The following is a 21,112-nucleotide window of genomic DNA, read 5'->3' as shown; positions in this document are numbered from 1 at the left end:
GGCTATGGAGAATATCATAACAGAACAGATGCAAATGCTTCTGGTCGGTACGTGGGCAATCTGGAATGATAGGAACAAAGAATATCATGGCGAGCAAAGAAGAGACCCACTGGTATCTACTGCATTTGTGAAAAGCTATATGGAAGAACTTCATGAGGCTCGACAACAGCATGTTAATGCCAATGAAGAATGGGAAAGCAGATGGAAACCACCAGACAGACACCAATCAAAAATCAATTTTGATGGGCCAATTGATAAAGAGAAGAAACAAGGAGGCAGAGGGGGTACTGATCCGAGATTATGAAGGCAAAATATTGGGAGCTTATTGTGGTAATTTATCTGGGGTGACAAGCCCTTTCACTGCTGAAGCTTATGCAGCTGTAAGGGCGTTGGAATTGGCAAAGGATATAGGGATCCGGGATATCATATTAGAAAGTGACTCACTGACAGTAATTACAAGAATGAAGAACTGGAACTAGGATCTGTCTCCTATAAGAAGTTTGATAGAGGAAGCGAGGGTTAGAGCTGCTGAGCTTTATGAGTGTAGGGTGTAGCATATCAAACGAGAAGGAAATACAACAGCAGCCCACAATCTAGCAAAGTATGGACTAGGGGTTAATGAAGGAAAGTTCTGGATAGAAGAATGTCCTTTTTTATTACAATCACTTGTAGAAGATGAAGCTATTAATATTAATGAATGAATAAAACAATTTCTTTTCAAAAAAAAAATAAAAATTTCTTTGATGGAATCTAAAAAACCCCACTTTCAATATATGAGATCATTTCTCTTCTTATTTTACTCATAACCTAGTTAATTCAGCAGTCTACAATAATTAAATAAGACCTGAGGTAGCTAAGCCAATGCCTATGTTTGAATAATATAGACAATTAGGGCATGAGGGCCAGATTTGCTCCTCCCCCCTTCCCCCTCCTTTCTTTATAAGTTCATGGATCTCTCTTTTCATTTTCCAAGACATGGTTTTGGACATTTTGCTCTTCTGACTTCTCTATCTTAACCATATTACATAGATTTTACAATCTACCATATTTAGGGGGGGAAGGTTTACACAATTTCTTTCAACAAAGTGAAAATTTCCCCTGCATGCTCCTTATATAATATAAAAAATGCTGGTCTTGTATGATTATACTATAGCATTCAAACTTATACCTCGTATCATAATTAAAATATTTGAACTATGATCATAGGAGAATCTAAACGGCAGACAGGTGTCATGGCTCTCCCAATTTTTTTTTTATATCATTATAGCACAGTATTTGGCTCCATTTAGGCCACATTTGGAAGTAATCGAACTTCTGGGAGGTCAGTTGTCATTTATTGTCGTGCCAGCCGCTCAATTGGTATTCAAATGGATTTCCGATGCGATAAGATTGTCTCCAAACAATCACCGTTGGTTGCCCTTTTGGGTCAACCCCCACTATTTTTTTTTTTTGCCTTTGTTGTTTTTGTTCTTTTTTGTCCTTTAATTGCAGAGACAAAAGTTTCCCTGCAACTTAACCATTTTTTTATTTTAATTTTATTTAAAAATTATGAAATAATAAATAAATTATTATATAATAAATTAATAAGTAAAAAAATTTAATATTTATTTTCAAAATTATTATTTAACATAAAAATATTTTAATAATTTTATAAATATTAAATAATTTAAAATATTTATTATATATAATTTTTAATTTAATATTTTTAATAGTTATTTTTTATTTTCATTATAATTTACCTCATCACCATCACATTACTTTTGCATTTAAGTACATATCTCATAATTAATTTTAATCTCACTGTTATAATAATCAATTTAAACTCCATCACCGTTTTCAATTTCATTAAAATTAATTTTATTATCTATTCAAATAAAACCTTAATATATTAATCGATTGCTCGTTCTCATTTTAAGTGACTTCACGCATGTATAAGATCTAGTTTCAACCTAATTTTTTTGTTTCATTTGTTATTAGATTTCTTTTATGTACACCAATAACCAAAGGAAAAAGTTTCAAATTTCAAAGGCACCGTAATTTATATGCATCCTATTGCTAATAATTTGAAAATTGTTAGCAAGGAGAATGTGAGGGAAAAAATAACTAAAAAGAATATTTTGAATAAGCTTCTTTTGGTTTAGTACTAGATACATCTATTGCACAATGGCTAGTTTCTGATGTTCATATCTTAAAGCATATTGCAGTATTTTTATGCTTGCAAATTTATTCATTTCAGCCTTTTTTTTCTTCAACAAAATATAAACAAACTTACAAATGGAGAAGAGAATTTTTTTTTTTTAAAAGAGAGATTATATTTATAATTCAGCAAATTCAACTGTTTTCTTCCCATCATGCGCCTTACGGAAGAAATGTTTGACGTAATCTGAATAAAGAACTTGCTTGTAAATTGGTTTCTCGCCCCTTCCGACCAATTCGGGCAATGGTCCTATCATATCAACAGGTCTTGGATTCACAAATATGGGGACTGAATGTTCAACAGTTCTGTACCTGCCATTGCTCATTATCTGCGATGCATGTCCAACATTGATCACCAAAGACCCCTTAATTGGAGGAACATGAATCCAGTTTTCACCCTGGTTTCCTCTTACAAAGAGTCCCCCGATCTCATCTTGGAGAAGAATTGTGAGGATCGAGACATCAGAGTGACGCCTTACTCTATCAGTGAGTTCAGGATTTGGACAGATGGGATAGTAGTTAAGGTTAGTCCTCACAGAACCCATCAACAATGATTCTTTTGTTTCATCAGTCTCATTCACATTCAGACCCTGCATTAGCACCTGCAATAGCTGTTTTATGACAACTTCGGACTTTTTCATGTAATCTAGCACTTGCTCCCTGTAAGAAAAAACAGAAAGGTCAATTAATATATTTTGTGTGCATGTCAGGATATTGTTTTATGCTTGCAAGAAAATCTAACAAGTAATTAATTGGACTCTTTGTTTATATCTTTAGACAGAAGGCCACAATGCAGAAGCCTCTTCTTCAGAGATGTAAAACAGGATAAGGTAATTGTTAGAGGCATATAATAGTCAAAAGGGTATAGTGGTCTTTTTTCTTCTCTTAAGCTTTAGCAAACAACTAGGGGTATCTTGATCATTTATGCCGACTTGACATATCAAGTCGGTTTGACATTTCCAATGCCGCCCTAGCTCGGTCTTGTCCTAATTGTCCCCTTTTTGTTCCCCTTAGCTTACTTATAAATATGAAAACTTAGGCACCATGAAATAGGTTCATCTAATTCATACGTTTCTCTCCTTCCTACTTTCTCACTTCCTTTCCGACCTGATTCTTATTGACTTGCGCGTTGAAGTGCAAACGTAGGGAACACCCCTTGTTTTTGCCTTTAATTGTCCTTATCTTCTGCATTCACAAGAATACCCTCAGGTCAAAGTTTGGCACCAATATTTGGTGCGTTAGATAAGGAATAGCATTTTCATATTAACTAAACACAAAACACTGCCACCAAGAAAAAGAAACTAAGAGGAAGGAGAGTCATCCGCCTCTGTTGGAATGAAAACTCATTAAAGTCAGCATTTTGCTTACCCAGCTCAACCACAAATGGGTCCAACCATAAAGAATTTTAAGCCTTGATTGAACAAATACAAGCCCTCAAGTAGATGCTATAAACTATAACCCCACCACAAGTTTCCAAAGTGCTAGACTTAGTCACACCGGGTCGAGAAGTTATTGTCGGGTAACCGAACTACAAAGAAGTGAAAGCCTTCTCGGCCTCTAGAAAAGAAGAACACATCAATTCAACTCCTTACCACCCCAGCTATAATTTTGCACATGCCATAACAATAAAGTCCAAACAAATAGACCATGAACTTCAACCGAACAGAAATTTAAAAGCTTACGTGCAAGACATAGAGAAAGAGCTAAAAACAAAACTAGTAGCATTTGAAAATGAGTTCAAGTTCTTAGAGACCTTACCTTTTACTGAAGAGATTGACAGAGCTATGCCTCTTATGGGATTTAAAATGCCAACTTTGGAGACATATGATGGTACTTCTGACTTTTTTGATCATTTAAAACTTTATAGAACTAACATGATGATATAAAGGGTGGATAAGGTTTTGATGTGCAAAGGTCTAGCCACTATACTAAAAGGCACAACTCGATCTTGGTATAACAGTTTAGAGCCAAGGTCGATCACAATATTTAAGGAGCTTAGCCACTCATTCCTATTCAGATTTGTAAGTAGCCAAAGAGCTAAGAAAATGACCTTCAGCCTGATGTCGATTCATCAAGGGCAGAATGAAACTTTAAAAGGCTATGTCACGTGTTTCAACACGAAAGCTTTACTGGTTAAAGATCTAGAATAGATGGCTGCTATTGCTGCACTAACTAGTGGACTAAATGATAAGGAGTACCATTTAAAGTTGACATTGTCGTTGGAACCACCTAAAACTTTGGTTGACATCCTGCTAACAGCAAAAAAATACATCAACGCTGAAGCTACAATGAAGACAAACTAAGGTGAAAGAGGTTCATCTTTTTTTTTTTTTTATGGCTAAGGTGAGAAAGGCTCATCTTCCCTTTTCAGTTGTAAAAAAGGTAAAAAATTTCATGATCCTCCTCTAAGAGGGAGACAACATAAGGTTAGAAGCCCCAACAAAGAAAAAAGCTACACTACACTGAATACCTCATGTGAAAGGATTCTAATGTAAATTGAAAGAAATTTTGACTTCGAATGGCTTAAGCCACTGAGATAAAACATAAGGTGGGATCCGATAAAGAGATATACCTTATATCGGGACATTGGTTATAATATTAAAAATTGTGTTGACCTGAAAAATGAGATTAAAGCTTTAATAAAGTGAAGTCAACTGAAAAGATTTATAGGATAAAAAAGATAAAACCAATTTAAAAGAAACTACAAAAATGACCACAGAGCATCCATCCGGGGCAAAGAGAAAAAATCAAATTAAGAAAGAAATGATGCTCTAAGAGAATAGCCAAATCAGGAAAATGCCTAATCTAATAATAGCAAGCCAATTATCGAGATGATTAACATGATCATAAGAGATAATTCTACCTCAATGAAAAGAAAGTTTAACCCAAGCATGGTAATAGCAATAGGCACCTCGGCTTAAAAAAATGACAGGAGAAACAAGCCAATCTCATTTAGCTCAAAAGATTTGAAAGGGATCCAACACCCATATGATGATGCCATAGTGATCACAGCCTTAGTGTACAACTATGTGGTTAAAAGAATCCTATTTGATAATGAAAGTTCAACCAACATTACGTACTATGGGTATTTTAAGAAAATGGTTATTGGCGAAGATCAATTGAAGCCAATCACCATAACATTAGTGGGGTTCAAAAGCGAATAGGTGCTAGTAAAAGAAACTATCAAGCTTTTGATCTCTTTGGAGATAGAGCCGAAGATGATTACATCGATTATAGAGTTCATGATACTGGATATCCCATTTGCCTACAACATGATATTAGGTTAACCTATCCACTATATTATATTGTATAGGCTTAGCTTCCCACTTGAAAATGAAATTCCCAACACCTATAAGGGTTAGAAAAGTTCAAAAAGATCAATCTATGGCACAAAAATGTTATATCACAATGATAAAAGGTAAGACTAAGAAGTAAACATGTAGCTCGGTCAATACCTAGGTGGAAGACAAAGAGGAACCGATATAAAAAATTGACAAAGAGCTGAAAATTACCAACAAGAGCATAAAATGTAAGACCAATATGAGAAAAGCATGCTCTTAAGTAGCTCTGAGCTCTTAAGCTTCATAAAAATTTAATTTTGTTCTATTTTTTAAATTTTGAGGCAATAATAAAAATGATTGAGCTCTTAAGCCATGGTAAAAAATTGATGTTACTTGGATCGAGCTAACACGTTAGCCAAACACAACATTAAATGAAGAATGTACTTCATTTTTACTAATACGCTCAATAAGTTGTTCAATATACTAATCATCACGTCAAAACTTGTTTTTACGGGAAATGATCTCAACCTATGGAACAAAAAGAGATAATCGACCAAAGATCAAACTTGAACTCAAATCGACTCGAGCTGATTGAGGACCTCATGACAATTTCTTTTTTGAACAACATTCCAAAAAGACATGCAGATCAGAGCCAAGCTTCAACCTAAAGACCAACTGATTTAACTTATAAAAGATAATACCGACCTATTTACTTAGATACCATCTGATATACTCGAAATTGATATTAAAGTAATGGTCCATAGACTGCAAACTAATCTCAAGGTTGAATCAGTTTTATAAAAGAAAAAAACTTTTGCCTTTGAAAGACAACAGGCCATTGAGGAAGAGGTTGATAAATTATTACAAGCTAACTTTATCAAGAAGGTCTACTACTTTAAGTGGATAACCAATGTGGTCATAGTTAAAAAGTATAGCAAAAAATGAAAAATATGTGTGAACTTTACCAACCTGAATAAGGCTTGTCTAAAGGATAGCTTCCCCTTTCTTAGCATAGATCGACTAATAGATGATAGCGTTGAGCACGACCTTTTTAACTTCATGGATACTTATTCTAACTATAATTAGATTAAAATGTTGAAAGAAGACGAGGATATGACAGTCTTTATTATTAAAAAAAGCTTTTATTACTACAAGGTCATGCCCTTTAAATTAAAAAATGCAAGGGTAACCTACTAAAAATTGGTCAACAAAGTATTCAAAGATAAGATCAACGTAATATAGAGTTGTATATAGATGACATGATAATCAAAAGTAAGAGTTTGATCAAGCATTTAAAAAACCTTAAAGAAACCTTTGATAAGTTGAGAAAATACAATATGAGACTTAACTCGAGTAACTATGCTTTTGGGGTTACATCGGGTAAGTTTCTCGGCTAAATGATCAACCAAAGTGGGATAGAGATGAATCTTGAGAAAGTTCAGATAATCCTAGAAATAAAGGCACCAACCTCGATAAAAGAGGTGTAAAGGTTAACAAGTATGATAGTCGCACTTAACCAATTTATGTCTAGGTTGGCAGAACGATGTCTACCATCTTTTAAAATTTTTAAGAATGTCTTTAACTTTAGATGGACTCTTTAATGCCAAAAAGCTTTTGATAAACTCAAAGAGTTCTTATCCTCTTCATTTGTCCTATCTAAATCGAAGATTGGCAAAATACTATACTTATACTTTGCCAACACAGATTAGGTTATTAGTTTGGTTTTAGCTCGAGAAAAAGAGAGAAAACAATGATCGATCTATTTTGTAAGCAAAGTGTTGATAGGGCCAAAAGTTAACTACAGTAGTGTAGAGAAATTAGCCTATACCATGGTCACCTCAGCCAGGAAACTTAAGTTATACTTTCAAGCCCACACGATCCATGTTTTGACCGATCAACCACCGAGGCAAGTCTTATAGAAGCTTAAAATGTCAAGAAGACTAATCAAATAGATAGTAGATCTTAGTAAATTTGATCTACATTTTTTATGTAGATCGATATTAAAATCATAGGTACTAGCAGACTTTATAATAGAGTGCATCTTAGTATAATTAAAAGGATAACTTAAGAAAAAAAATTTTTAGATAAAGATGACTAGAAGCTCTATGTCAATGAATCTATTACAAGTTAAGATGGAGGAATTGATCTCATTCTAATAAGTTTGGAAGGGCCTCAGTACCTATATGCCTTGAGATTCAAGTTAAGGACATCTAAAAATGAAGCAGAATATGAGGCATTGATAGTCAGCCTAAGGTTGGCAGTTGAGTTGAATGTTCAACACATAATCACTTACAGTGACTCTTAACTGGTGGTTGTTTAGATAAATAAATAGTTTTAAGCTCAAATAGATAGAATTCAAAAGTATCTCGACAAAACATTAGACTTGGTAACTGGCTTTAAAAAAGTTAAGGTAAAAAAAATACTGAGGTTAAAAAATTCAATAGCAAACTTCTTGTGTAAGTTTGCTTCAGGAGAAGCAATATGAAGTTTAGACCAAGTTCTAGTAGAGGAATTAGTGCATAAAAGCATCAAAGACAAGCTCATAGGATAGGTCATAGAGAAATAAACCTGGATGATGTTAATTAAAGCATATTTGACCATGAGAGTGCTACCCGATGAAAAAGTATGAGCTAAGGCACTGATGAGAAAAACCTTTCGATACACAATAATTGAAAAAAAATTATACAGGAGATCTTTTAGTCTACCTTACTTGAGATGTATTAATAAAGAAGAGGTAGGGTATGTCCTAAGAGAAATCCACAAAGAAATATGTGAAAATCACCTCAGACCTCAGTTTTTAGCTTATAAAGTGTTAAGGTAGGGCTATTACTAGTCCACCAACATAAGGGATACAATCGAACTAGTGAAGAGATATGACAAGTGTCAAAGATTTCCCATGTGCAACATCTTTCTTCAACTGAGCTCACTCATATTATTAGCTCATAACCATTCATGCAATGGGGAATAAAGGTCTTTAGACCATTCACTTTGACCATAGGCCAGTGGAGATTCATCTTAATAGTAGTGATTACTTCATGAAATAGTTAAAAGTCAAAGCCCTAGCCATTACCACGAAAGTGCAAGTTGAGAAGATTTAATGGAAAAATAGTTTGTAGATTCGAATTACATTGGTCTATAATAACAAACAATGGCAAATAATTTGATAATCTGAGATTCAAGGAATGATGCTCAAATCTTCATATTGATCTCAGGTTCACATTGGTTACCCACCCTTAGTCCAACGGATGAGTCGAAGCTGTAAATAAGATAATATTAAAAGTTTTAAAAAAGAAGCTCAATGCAATAAAAAAAAATGGACTGATGAGCTATCAAGAGTTCTGTGCGCCTTGAGGACAACCATGAAGGTCCTTATTGGTGAAACCCCTTTTCACTTAGCATTTGAAAAAGAAGTCGTAGTGTTAGTTAAGATTAACCTTTCGAGCTTAATTTAAATTGATGTTAGAAGAAAAAATGAAGAGGCACTTAGGGCCAACCTTGACTTTGTCGAAGAATAAAGAGATATACCTTTGACCTGAATTACAGCCTACCAACAAAAAGAAAACCAATTATTATAATAAGAGGGTTTGACGTAAATGTGTTAAAAAAGAAAACCTGGTACTCAGAATAGTTGAAGCTTTAGGGGTAGATGACTGAGATGACAAATTGGCCCTGTCATAAAAAGGACCATATTTTGTTAATAAGGTCGTTCACGATGCAACTTATAAATTATAGGATCTGAATGGTAATGTTATTCCAAAGGTATGACATGCAAACAATCTAAAGGTTTATTATCATTAGTTCGGTATAAATCGAGCTCACATTTGTACTATTTTGTGAATGACATTGTCACCTTAAGTATGTGAAATATAAATCAACTCGATTACCGGTAGATCAGAGTGAATCAAACTTACACTTGTATTATTTCACATGCGAACACATAAATTAAATTATCTTCAGTAAACTTACTTTTAAGTGATTTAAAAAAATTTGACCTAAAAGTTGTAACTATGTTCGTTTGATCCAAGTAATTCAAATTATTTGCCTTAGATCGATTACCCATTTTCAAACTTGTGCAAAAAGAAATGATGATAAAGTCAAGCTAAAACTTAAAAAATTATTATTTTTTATTTATTTCAATGTAATAAAGTACATCAGTTGGTGTATGAGAGGTCTTGACAAAAACCTGATCTCAAAGTAAAAAATTTACAAAATTAAAAACAAAATCATCAAATTCATTCATTAACGACAGCAGTAGCAGTGGAAGGAGTAGTCTCACCAGCAGCAGTGGAAAAAATGACCTTAACTTTAATGACCTCCATGTCTTTCTCCTTTATCCGTATGACAGCCTCTAGCTCTTTCTTTAAGGTCTTATCATCATCCTTCTTTTTTTTTTCTTTTTTTCATCATTCTTAGGCTAATTTTAAACATATTTTGATATAATATTATTGATATCAATATTAGAGATGTCGAGGTTAAGAGAAGAGAATTTGAACTACACATTTTTCTTGGCTTGTTGAAAGGTATCAAGCATGTTCTTCTTGAAGAATTCTACCTTTACTCAAAGACACTCATCGGAGACTTTATACTTTTTCATAGCCTTTATCTCTAGCTCCCCCACCATTTTGTCTTGAGCTTCTAGCTTGGACCTTAGCCTCGTAATTTTAGTTTGAGTATTATTTAGTTTCAGCTCAGCTTATTTTTTTATCGATTCGACTAATGCTTTGTCCACTAAGACGATTTTCAACTTCATTGTCAGGTCATCTATTTTTCTTTTCAGCTCTGTTTTTTTTTTTTTTGGAGAAATAGTGAGGCTTGATCTGATGTTGCCTAATGCATTTGAGCTTATTTTATGCTTTTTGGCAAGGGTAGCCATTCTTTTTCAACCTTTAGCATATGTCCTATGGCCAGATAAGCATAATAGAGGGCTTGAATACTGTTCTCTACCGACTGAAGAGGGAATTTCTTTTAGACTGCATGAAAAAACCTTAGATTTAGAAAAATAAAAACAAAACAATAGCAAGAAATCAAGCTGGGGTCAGGAAATACTCATCAAGAGGAGGAACTGTGACCTTACAGAACCTCTTAGCAATGTCAGGGTTAAAGACCCGATCATTTGTCGGAGCAAACTCTAACACCACATATATTTTTTTCAAGCTAGCTCTTAGCACCCTAGCCTCGGGGTTCTTAAGAACAGAGGATAACATCTTTACCTATGGTTTTTTGGCTGAAAAGGGTGTTGTCAACGTTGACATGGAAGACAAGTCCATACCTATCCTAACTTTTGATTTTTTACCTAGAGGAGTGCGAGGTATAGCTATGCTGACTATTTTGTCTCTTCTGTGTGATGAAAGCCTCGAGCTAGATTTTTTCCTCTATTGGGCTTCAGGGTATGTTGATATAGGGTGATGTTGAAGTCTTCCCTGGCTTCAATAATATCTGTAAAATTGAGCAACAATTAGATGAAAAATTAACTCAAAATGAAACCTGAGGAGGTTACTTTAGACCTACCCTAATACTTTATCCTGTTTATTATTTTCGAAGATGATTGCCCGTAAACTTGGATAACGAGCTTCCCCTATGTGTAAAATCTAAAATTTTATCTTGATATGATATATTAAGGATGGAAAAGACTATTGGTGCATCCATAAAGGAGTCGGTTATACTTTTTATTTCTTAAGCTTTAACTTCGGGCTCACCATCTTTATTAGCCTTTTGTTTTTCAAGGCATAGGAAGAGTAGCTTTTAATTTTTTATTGAGCTTAGGCAATTAATGATAATCTTTTTACTTGGCTGAGCTATGATATAAAACTACCTACTATCACTTGGATATTTTTTAAGAGAGAAAAACTCTTTGAATAGAGAGAGAAAAAGAAGAATATTTTAAATGTTGACAAAGAATAATAAAAAAAATGTACGAAACATAATTTAAGATAAGCTGAGTGATAGTTAAATTGTAAGAATTAAAAATTGAAATGAATAAAAGATGAAATAAAAACCTCAGACCAGTCACAAACGAATCCTAATATATGTAAAGCTGATGTTACTCTAGTCTATTAGTGACTTAGTTTGAAAAGTTTAGCATTATTATACTATATCATTCTCTAGGAAAAAAGAAAATGGCACTTAAAGCTCGAACAGGATGAGCTAAGCATATATTAGGACGATTTTTGAGATTTGCTCTATTTTTTAGCTTACTTGTTGCATTTTTGGAGATCACGTTAAGGTCATTTGGAGTATATACAGAGACTTTGATGAGTTTTTCCTAAACTACAGGATTTTCCCCCTTACCATCATTTTTTTTATCGAGGTATTTCCTTTTTCCTATCCCTCATTGGAATCCCTTTATCAGAAGAATCTGACTCTTGGGTGAGAGATGGATCCCAAGAAAGAACAGTGGATGAAGTAGTAGCTCGATCCCAAAAAAAAAAAAATGAGGTGAAGACCCTTTAAAAAAAGACGAGATGTCAAGAAAAACTGATTGAGAGGGAAGAGTAAAAGTGACAGGAGGTGGAGAAGATTGAACCTTAGAAAGGGGAATACTTGAAGAGGAAGAAAGTTTGGCCATAAAAGATGGACCAACCTAAGAGATAGGAAAAGTAGGTAGATTTTGAAGTTCAAAGTCGATCTGAGTATATAGCTCTTTAGTGCTCAAATCTTACTCGCCTCTTACTCAAGCATTCTTTTCATTACGTTGCTGTCCTTCCTCGAACATTGGGTTGAATAGGGGTGTAATTGATCGAGTTTGAGTCGATACAATATTAAGCTCGAGCTCAAATTCGATTCAAAATTCAAGGCTCGAAACTCAGTTCGAACTTAATTGAGTTTTACTTTTTTAGCTCAAGCTCGACTAGAGATAGAAATTGAGCTACTCGAGCTCGTTCGATTAAGCTTAATTAATATGTAAAAATAAGCTCACTTTTTATATTCGACAAAAGCTTAATTATTTATGTTCAAGCTCAAGCTTGAGTTTGAGATATTTTATTAATTAAAATAACAAAAATATATTTAAATATAAAAGCTCGATTAGGCTCACAAGCTACTTGAGTCAAGTATAAGAATGCTCGAACTCAGTTATACTAGATTCAATTGATGAGTCGAGCTACTTGAGCTCGAGCTCGACTCAATAATAATTGAGTCGAATTCAAGTTTTATTTGAATCGAACCTGAGTAGTTTGCGAGTACTAATGTATTATTTACATCTATAGGGTTGAACTAATAAGTCGTCTTTTCATAATTACGACCCCTAATAATAGAATGGATCGGGTCATCATCCTACTACTCTTACTGACCTCACCTCGGCTCTACCTTATATTTTTCAGTCCCTTCAGAACTTATATTAGAAGACATGATTAGAAATACGTATTGAAGTGGTGTAGAAAAAACTTGAAAGGCTGAAAAGCTGTTGAGATAGAAAATTTTAGGTTAGATTAAGAGCTAAGAAAGTAAAAGGTGAAAGGCTAAAACCCTACCAACCCATATATATAGATACACTGCAAACTAAATGAATCACACAATCTTTGCCATGTGTTGGAGCACGAGCGGGTATACGTCTTTTCATCTTCTTACTTTAAATCTCCTTGCTCAAATCGTCTTTCTTTTTATTTAATGTTATCAAATTGATCTAACTGGATGAACCTTAGATTAGATTCGCTAAATCGGATAGCCATCATAGATAAACATAAAAGCTCGGTTCACTTTTAAAGTTCAAAATAGAGACTCAAGTCCAAATTTTTTAAACAAAACACTAGTATCACCATAGCCATACGAACTCCAACAATAATCTCGAATCATCCAAGATAATTATCATCTCAAAAACCTTTAAATCGATTATGCACTCATTTCGAAATACACGTATGAGATTGAATAATCGCTAGGTCAGATCGCGGCTTAAAACTAATCATCATCCAAAATCGACCTCCCTTTGCAATGTTAGTTTTTAATGAAATATGCAGCCACTTGCCCTACATCGGGGACTTTGATAACAAATTTGGTGATTTGATACTCAGACTGCTTAATGGAGGGATAGAGTATTAGGGGTATATAATGTTCAAAAGGGCGTAATGATCATTTTTCTTTTTTCAGTCTTCAGTAGACAACCAATGATATCTTGGTTATTTGTGCCAACCTGACATGTCAGGTCAATCTAACATTTTCAGTGCCACATCAACTTAGTCTTGTCCTAATTGTCCCCTTTTTATCCTCTTCAGCTTACGTATAAAGATGGAGACTCAGGCACTATAAAGTAGGTTCATCTCATTCATATATTTTTATTCTTCTTACTTTCTCACTTTTTTTTTTGATATGATTCCTACTAACTTATGCGTCAAAGTGCAAATGCTGGGAACACCCCATACTTTTGCCTCTAATTGTTATTCTCTTCTGCATTCACAAGAATACTCTTTAGTCAGAGTTGGACACCAATAGTACTCTTTTCATTTGAGAGCCTTTCTACTTAAGGGCTAACACTTGTGCCAAACCTTACATTGTTTGAAGAGGAATGTTCTTTGGAATATTTATTTTTTACCTCAGCAAATAACCCAAATAACCTATAAGTAGCATCTTTAACATTCTCCAACACTTAAAGAGGCACATCTTGGTTAAAAATCTAGAAGAAACCCCATTTTGAGGGATAAGAATATCAAGAATTGTCAAATAATTTAAGGGATATTATTATCATTTTCATGGTAGATTACTTTTATATATGATAAAAATATTACCAGCAAGACTAACAACCTTAATAATATTTATGTGTGTTTTAATATAGTTAGATATATGTGAAGCATGTAGAGCATAGGGCTGAAGTGTGGGGTGTAAAACACTTTGAAATACTATAAGTGCTGCAAGGAGTTTCTATACACCAAAAAATTGTGTTTATACAAACACGAGGCAATGCTTGCCTGTTGTTCGATAAAATGCCTCAATGAGTTTCCAGCACAAAAAAGCTTCAATATGTGTTCTGTTTGGAGTTAATTTTAGTGTATATTTTGGTGTTTCAGCCTCCCCTGTTTACACTCTATAGTCAATTTCCAAAATACTTCAAAAATTAGTTGTATCCAACCTAGGTTATAATCAAGTCGAGCCAAATTAATATAGTGAAAAGTTTGAGTTTGACTCAAAATTCATCATTCGAAACTTTGTTTGAGCTTAACCAAATTTTAATTTTCAAGCTCAAGCTCAACTCTAGCTCACTCGAAATTCATTACTTGAAACTCTGTTTAAGCTTAACCAAAATTTAATTTTCAAGCTCAAGCTCAACTCTAGCTTACTCGATTAGGTTTGTTTACCAAATAAAAAACAAACTCAATTTCCATGCTTGACTTCAAGCTCGATCATTTATGTTTGAATTTGAGTTTGAATTTGTATTGATATATATAAAGGTAAAATAGTAATTTTTTTATTAAAATAATAAATATATATTAAAATATAAAAACTCCATTAAACTCACGAGTTAGTCGAGTTAGGTATTAAGATGTTTTAACTTGATTCACTTAATAAATCGAGCTACACGAACTCAAGCTCAACTCTACAATGATCAAGCTGAACCTAAGAACCTTGCGAGCACGGTATATCATTTACATCCCTAATCTAACCTCTTCTACTACTTAGTAATAACTTTGCAAAAACACAATTCACATATGCACAAGTCTTTTTATCTTCTTTTTTCTTTTCCATCTAAAATGCCTTCTGTTTTTTGTTATCAATCAAATTATACTACAAATTCATGTACTCTATCAAAATTGGAAATTTAGTCTCTATATTATAATTCATACAAATTTAGTTTTCATACAATTTTGATTTAATAATCTTAGTCTAATCACTAACTTTATCAAATTTTTACTGTTAAAAATGCTAAAATGATAGCTGACTTAAATGACATGACCGTTGACTTGATAAAGTAAGTATTGACTTTACTGACGTGGCATTCGCTTTGTTAACATGGCATTCACTTTGTTAACATGGCAACTTGGATGGATAAAATTCGTTGTCAAAATAAGAGTTCGTCAAATTTTTACTGTTAAAAATGTTGAAGTGATAGTTGACTTACTGATATGGCTATTGACTTAATGAAGTGAGCATTGACTTTGGTAATGTGACATTCACTTTGCTAATATAGCATTCACTTTGTTAACATGGCAACTTGGACAGATAAAATCCGTTGTCAAAATATGCTAATGGTCACTATACTTACACAAAATTTGAACTTTAGTCTCTTTAATATAATTCATAAAAATCTCATTCATGTTCAAGTGGAATTTGATAATGTTGATCCAATTACTAATAAAAATAATTTTTTATGTTTAAAAAAATCAGATTTTAAATTTTTTTTAAATCAACATTTGGAATATTTTAGACTTTTCTTTTTAAAATCAACATTAAAATCATATTTTGATATTAAATTTTATATTTGTTAAATATTTTAAAACTTTAAAATCATATTTTATATTTTTTAAAATGAAAATTTACTTTTATAAAAAAAATCAATATTGGAAACCTTTTAGAAATTTTCTTAATATTTTAAAAATATTAAAATTAATTTATCAATAATTTAAATTGTTTTAAATATAATTCATTATTGAAAGTTTTTCATTTTTTCAAATTTTACATTTTTATTTAAGCAAAATATTTACTTTTTTTTTATAGAATTTTCTTTATTTTTAAATTTTTATGTTTTTAGAAATTTTCTATATTTTTAAATTTTTAAATGAAAAAGATAAATGATATAGAAGACAAGAGTGTTTAGAATTTCTTTTGTTTTGATATATTTGTGATGGAAGGAATAAAAATTTTGGGTAAAACAAAGTAATGGCAAAACACGAAAAGTTTTTTATTCTGATTTATTCTTCATTTTAATAACATAAAAGACAAGTAGAAAATTTTTAATATTTATAAACTTATTTTAAAAAATTAAAAAAAAAATTTCTAAAAAACAAAAAAATTTAAAAATATAGAAACTTTTATAAAAATTTCAAAAATTAAAAAGTTTAAAATTAAATATTTTCATTAAATAAAAATGTTTAATTTTGAAAAAATACAAAACTTTAAAAATGAAATTTAAAAAAAATTAAAATATTAAAAACAAATTTATTATTTTTAAAAAATAAAAAAATAAAAAATCTAAATATTTATTTTTTTAAAAAATTGATTTTAAAGTAATCAAGAATATGATTTTATTTTAAAAAAATTAAAATTTTAAAATAGCAAATTTAATATAACAAAATATAAAATTTTAAAATTTTAAAAATATTGATATTTTAAGAAATTAAATTATGATTTTTTCAAAATTCAAAAAATATGATTTTATTAGTAGTTGGACCAATATTATCAAATTCACCTAATATGAGGACAAAGTTTTTATAAATTATATTATAAGAACTAAAATTCAAATTTCATTAGAGTATACGGGTCGATTTTATAATTTAAAAACTGATTTCATTTATCCAAATTGTCACATTAGCAAAATCAATGCCATGTTGTTAATGCCATGCAAGCAAAGTCAACACCCTCTTCATTAAGCCAACTACCAAGTCAACATTTTTAATCGTAAAAATTTAATAGAGTTAATGATTGGAGTAAGATTGTCAAATCAAAATAATATGATAACTAAATTTGTATGAATTAATAAATAGAAACTAAATTTGAAATTTTGACAGAGTACAAAGATCTTTGCCATAATTAAACCTTTATATAAAGAAGATTGCAGGTAGAAAATAACAGAAAGAATTGCGTGTGTTAATATTTAAACCCTAAACAAGCTGCATGCTACTTTTTAAAAATGACTATATAAATGAACTAAACTGACTTCAAATTTAACCTTCAAAATTTTTATTACAAATGATTTTCAACTAGCTGCGCATTGCAAGATACGTAGTTGATCTCTCTTGTCTTAAGATTTAAATTATCATTTTAAGATTTGAATTCGATACATTTGAATTGAAATTTCAAATACTAACTTTTGGGTTATTCTCCTTAACAAATCTTTCAATTTTTTTTAAAACTTATAAAATATGGGAAAGAAGTAAATATCATCTTATATCTTTGGTAGTTATCTAATTAACAAATTCACCAACCAAATCTATAACTATATATAAAAATTATCTCCTTTCTCTTGATTTCTAGTACACATATGCAATGTCATAAAAACAAATTAAAGGATACATTTGAGAAGAAAAAAAGCTAAAACTTCTTCAAAAGTTTCTTCATTTTTGTTTATGATTTCATTATTGATAAAATAATTGAAGCTATCTAGAAGTTTATTTCCCGATTCTCTTTTTTTGTCACCTCATTTTTATTATTTTTATTATTGAAATGGAGAGAGGTTTGATTGAAGATTCTCGAACTTTCAGAAGGTAGTCGTTGAATGAAACTAGAATATCTAAAGATGAAATGGAAAGGGTTTTCGGTTACTTCCATCTTCTACACTTCATCTTCACTTAAGTTTTCTTTAAAGCCATTACTTCAAAGCCAAATGGCCATACTAGGAATTGCAAGCTTCAATGTCTTATCAGCTATTCCTAGCTTCCATACTTCATCTTCACTTAAGTTTTTTTCAAAATTGTTGTTTCTTCCACTGTATTTTTCTCTAAAAATGCCTTTTTTTCCCTGAATTCTTAGTATTTTTTTACTTTTCTAATTTATTTTTATCTATTTTAAAATGCCCATTTCTTTAATAATCTTCTTTTTTATTTGGTTGCAGGGATTTACACTTTATCTAGCAATAATATCAAAGTGGGCACAAACCTTGAAGTTAATGAAGCTTTTTGGCAAGTTTTGGGTACATTTTCTTTTTGTTTTTGCAATTATCATTTATTTTTTTGTTTCCGTTAGCTAATGCATTTGCTTTGTTAATGAGTACTGAGTAGCTTAATATGTATGAAATGTGGTTGATTGCTTTGGTTATTTATTTGTATTTAGTTTTTTTGATGTGATATTTTGGCTTTTTGAAAAAATTTTTCATGTGAAACTTAAAAAAGGACTGCATTTTTTAAGATTGAAATGCACAACAATATTGTATCTGTTTTTTTTTTTTTTTTCATTTTTGAAACATTTTTTTTAGGAAAAAAAAAAGGTGTGGAGTTTGCATCGGCGATGGTGATAGCAAAAACATAAGCTATTGTAGTGAAACGGTTTTGGTTTTAGTTTGGTTTTCTCCACCTCATTGAATTTTTTTTCTTTTTTAGTCTCAGTTCTTATATGGGTTTGTTATTTCTCATTGTTTTTTGTTGTTGATTTTCACTTTGGTTATTGATATTATTTTAGGTTTAGTAAGGGTAAATTTGGATTTAGGTAGTTTAGTAATAGTAATAGTTTAGTAGTATTTTAATTGACTTTATTTTATTAATAGAGCAAACAACTTTTACATGATAAATATGATGTATGGTGGTTTCAGAAGCTTGACCCCGAAAGTTAGTTGTTTATTCTTATTGCTTATATTTGGATGTGTTATGTTTTGGCAATTTAATAATTATTCCATCCAAGATTGAAATATTAATATTTGGTTGTCAGGATTATGAAAAATTTCTTATTGCTCAAGATTTTTGTTTTAACAGGGATATAGTCAAGTTCAATTGAAAGAATATTTAAAGGAATATACAACCTTAAACATTACATCCTCACACTTTTGATATTTGTTTTGTTGATACCTGAAGTTTATGTTAATCAATTGAAGGTAACTTGAAACATGGAGTAAGCTGCATCCTTTAGCATCTGAGGGAAAAGATAGTAGGAAAGCTTTTAATCACATCCATTTCTTAAGTTGTTGGATTTAACATGTAATAGTAATCTATTGTAGTTTTTGTTGTTTTAGGTATTTAGCATTTTAGACTTTGATACTAGTTGTGTTAGAGTTTATACCTCATTTCTTGCTAATGAAATTAGAGTATTGCATATCTACATTAAGCACTTGAAAGTGCCATTTCTTTGGGTCTTTTTGGCTGAAATAGAAAGATTCATCTGTAACTAAATTGAGAAGATATGTAATCTTTTTCGAATTTTGATTATAAATCAGTAATCAAATGTTAAATTTTTTTCTCATTTTTGATAAATTCGATTTCTTTTACCTATATCAAATAAAGCTTTTATGAGACAAAATAGGGTCATTTGATTGTTATAGCGAGGTACCTCTTTTAGTTTTTATCTTTTAAGCATAATTTCAATTTCACCCTCATTAAAAGTCGTTTGAACATGGTTATTGGTGATCTAATCTGTAACCCCTACACCCTGCCTCTTTCCCTATTCAGATTTTTTAAGAGGCTCTTTCACTTTGCATGGTTGAACTTCAGAAGTTTGAACAAGATACCCTAGAATTTCACAAGGTAGTAAGACTAATATTAGTGTTGTTAGGTTGTTTACTTTTGAAAATGCTTACCTACTAAGTGAAAATTTTAGGTCTTTTTACTGTTAATATGGTGGATACTTCATTTACTAATATTTTGATAACCATGGCCACTTTATCTTGTAAAGGCATGCAAAGAATATCAATTTGGTATTTTATGATTCGAAGTTAACCTGAATTTTTTCTCTATTGGCTATATATATATATATCTTGAATTTACACTTTGCTTTCTTAAATTTATAGTTCTATAATAATCTTTCTATTGGGCTAAAAGATATTGTTTGGAAAACAACAGAGGAAGAAAAAGTGGAAGAAAAGGATGGTTAGTATATTGTACTAGTTAGTAAAGCATGTATCTCTTTTTTCAATTTTTTTAAGTGACTTGCAATTATGATTTATTTTTGGTAGTTGGAAAATTACCAAAAGGAACTTGAAGAAATGAAAATCTTTGACCTTTTTCTCTAATTGAATGTGTTATCTATAGTCACTACATCTCTTAATTTGTTAGTCTTGATATTATCCACTAGGGTTTGATTCTTTGATCAATGAGGAAGATTGGTAAGCTTTTTTTTTTTTTTTTCTATTTGGATACTATTTTTTTTTTGCTTGAATTTTTGAATTTAGGTACTATGAGTTGTCTATTTTGTCTATTTTGATGGTTTATTGAATGTGCTATATTGTTTCATGTTGTGATGGTTGTGTTCATAGTTTGATTGAAATTTGGTAATTTTTGAAGTGATTCAGGAATTAGGCTTTTGTGAATAAGTTTATCGATGAATGTGAGTTTTCTTGAAATCGGGTTTTGAGTTCAATGTAACTTGAATGTGCTATACATGGATTGAGTTTTTCAATATGATTTTTCAGCCTTTTGTTGATGTATTTGTTACTAATATTTCTTCAAGATAATTCATGAGCAATGGCTTTCTGTTGTTAAAATATAGGCATTCAACAGATCAAGAAATTGCTCTCATAATGATCATGGCTTATTTGTCATATATGTTGGCTGAGGTGTAATAAGAGAATCTCAAAAGTATTCCTCAATTCCGTTTCCTTTTCTTTTTCATTTGTAGAAAGAAAAAATAACAAATGAAATTGCCATGAGAGAATCATGACTTGGGCACTACATTTGTTAGATGTAATAAATTTATTTTCTTCTTGTAACTAATGATTTTGAGTGGGATTTTGACGACTTTCTTCTATGGCATTGCCATGTCACACTATACATGGCATAATATTATTAAAAGCTCGAAGATAATAACAAAGTAAAAGCATTCACCATAAAATGCTATAAAATAGATGTTGA

At 31.2% G+C, this 21,112-nt stretch overlaps 1 pseudogene; it reads right to left on the bottom strand.

Moving 5' to 3' along the window:
• Nucleotides 1-2,315: 2,315 nt before the first annotated feature.
• LOC149518072 (feruloyl CoA ortho-hydroxylase F6H1-3 pseudogene) lies at nt 2,316-14,094 on the bottom strand (annotated as a pseudogene).
• Between the last annotated feature and the right edge of the window lie 7,018 nt (nt 14,095-21,112).

Source organism: Durio zibethinus, chromosome 7, assembly GCF_047325235.1.
Source record: "Durio zibethinus cultivar Kanyao isolate XHJ-2024 chromosome 7, ASM4732523v1, whole genome shotgun sequence".
In the NCBI taxonomy this organism is placed as follows: Eukaryota; Viridiplantae; Streptophyta; class Magnoliopsida; order Malvales; family Malvaceae; genus Durio; species Durio zibethinus.
Note: the sequence above shows the minus strand (reverse complement) of the source record. Positions and strands in the feature narration are given on the sequence as shown.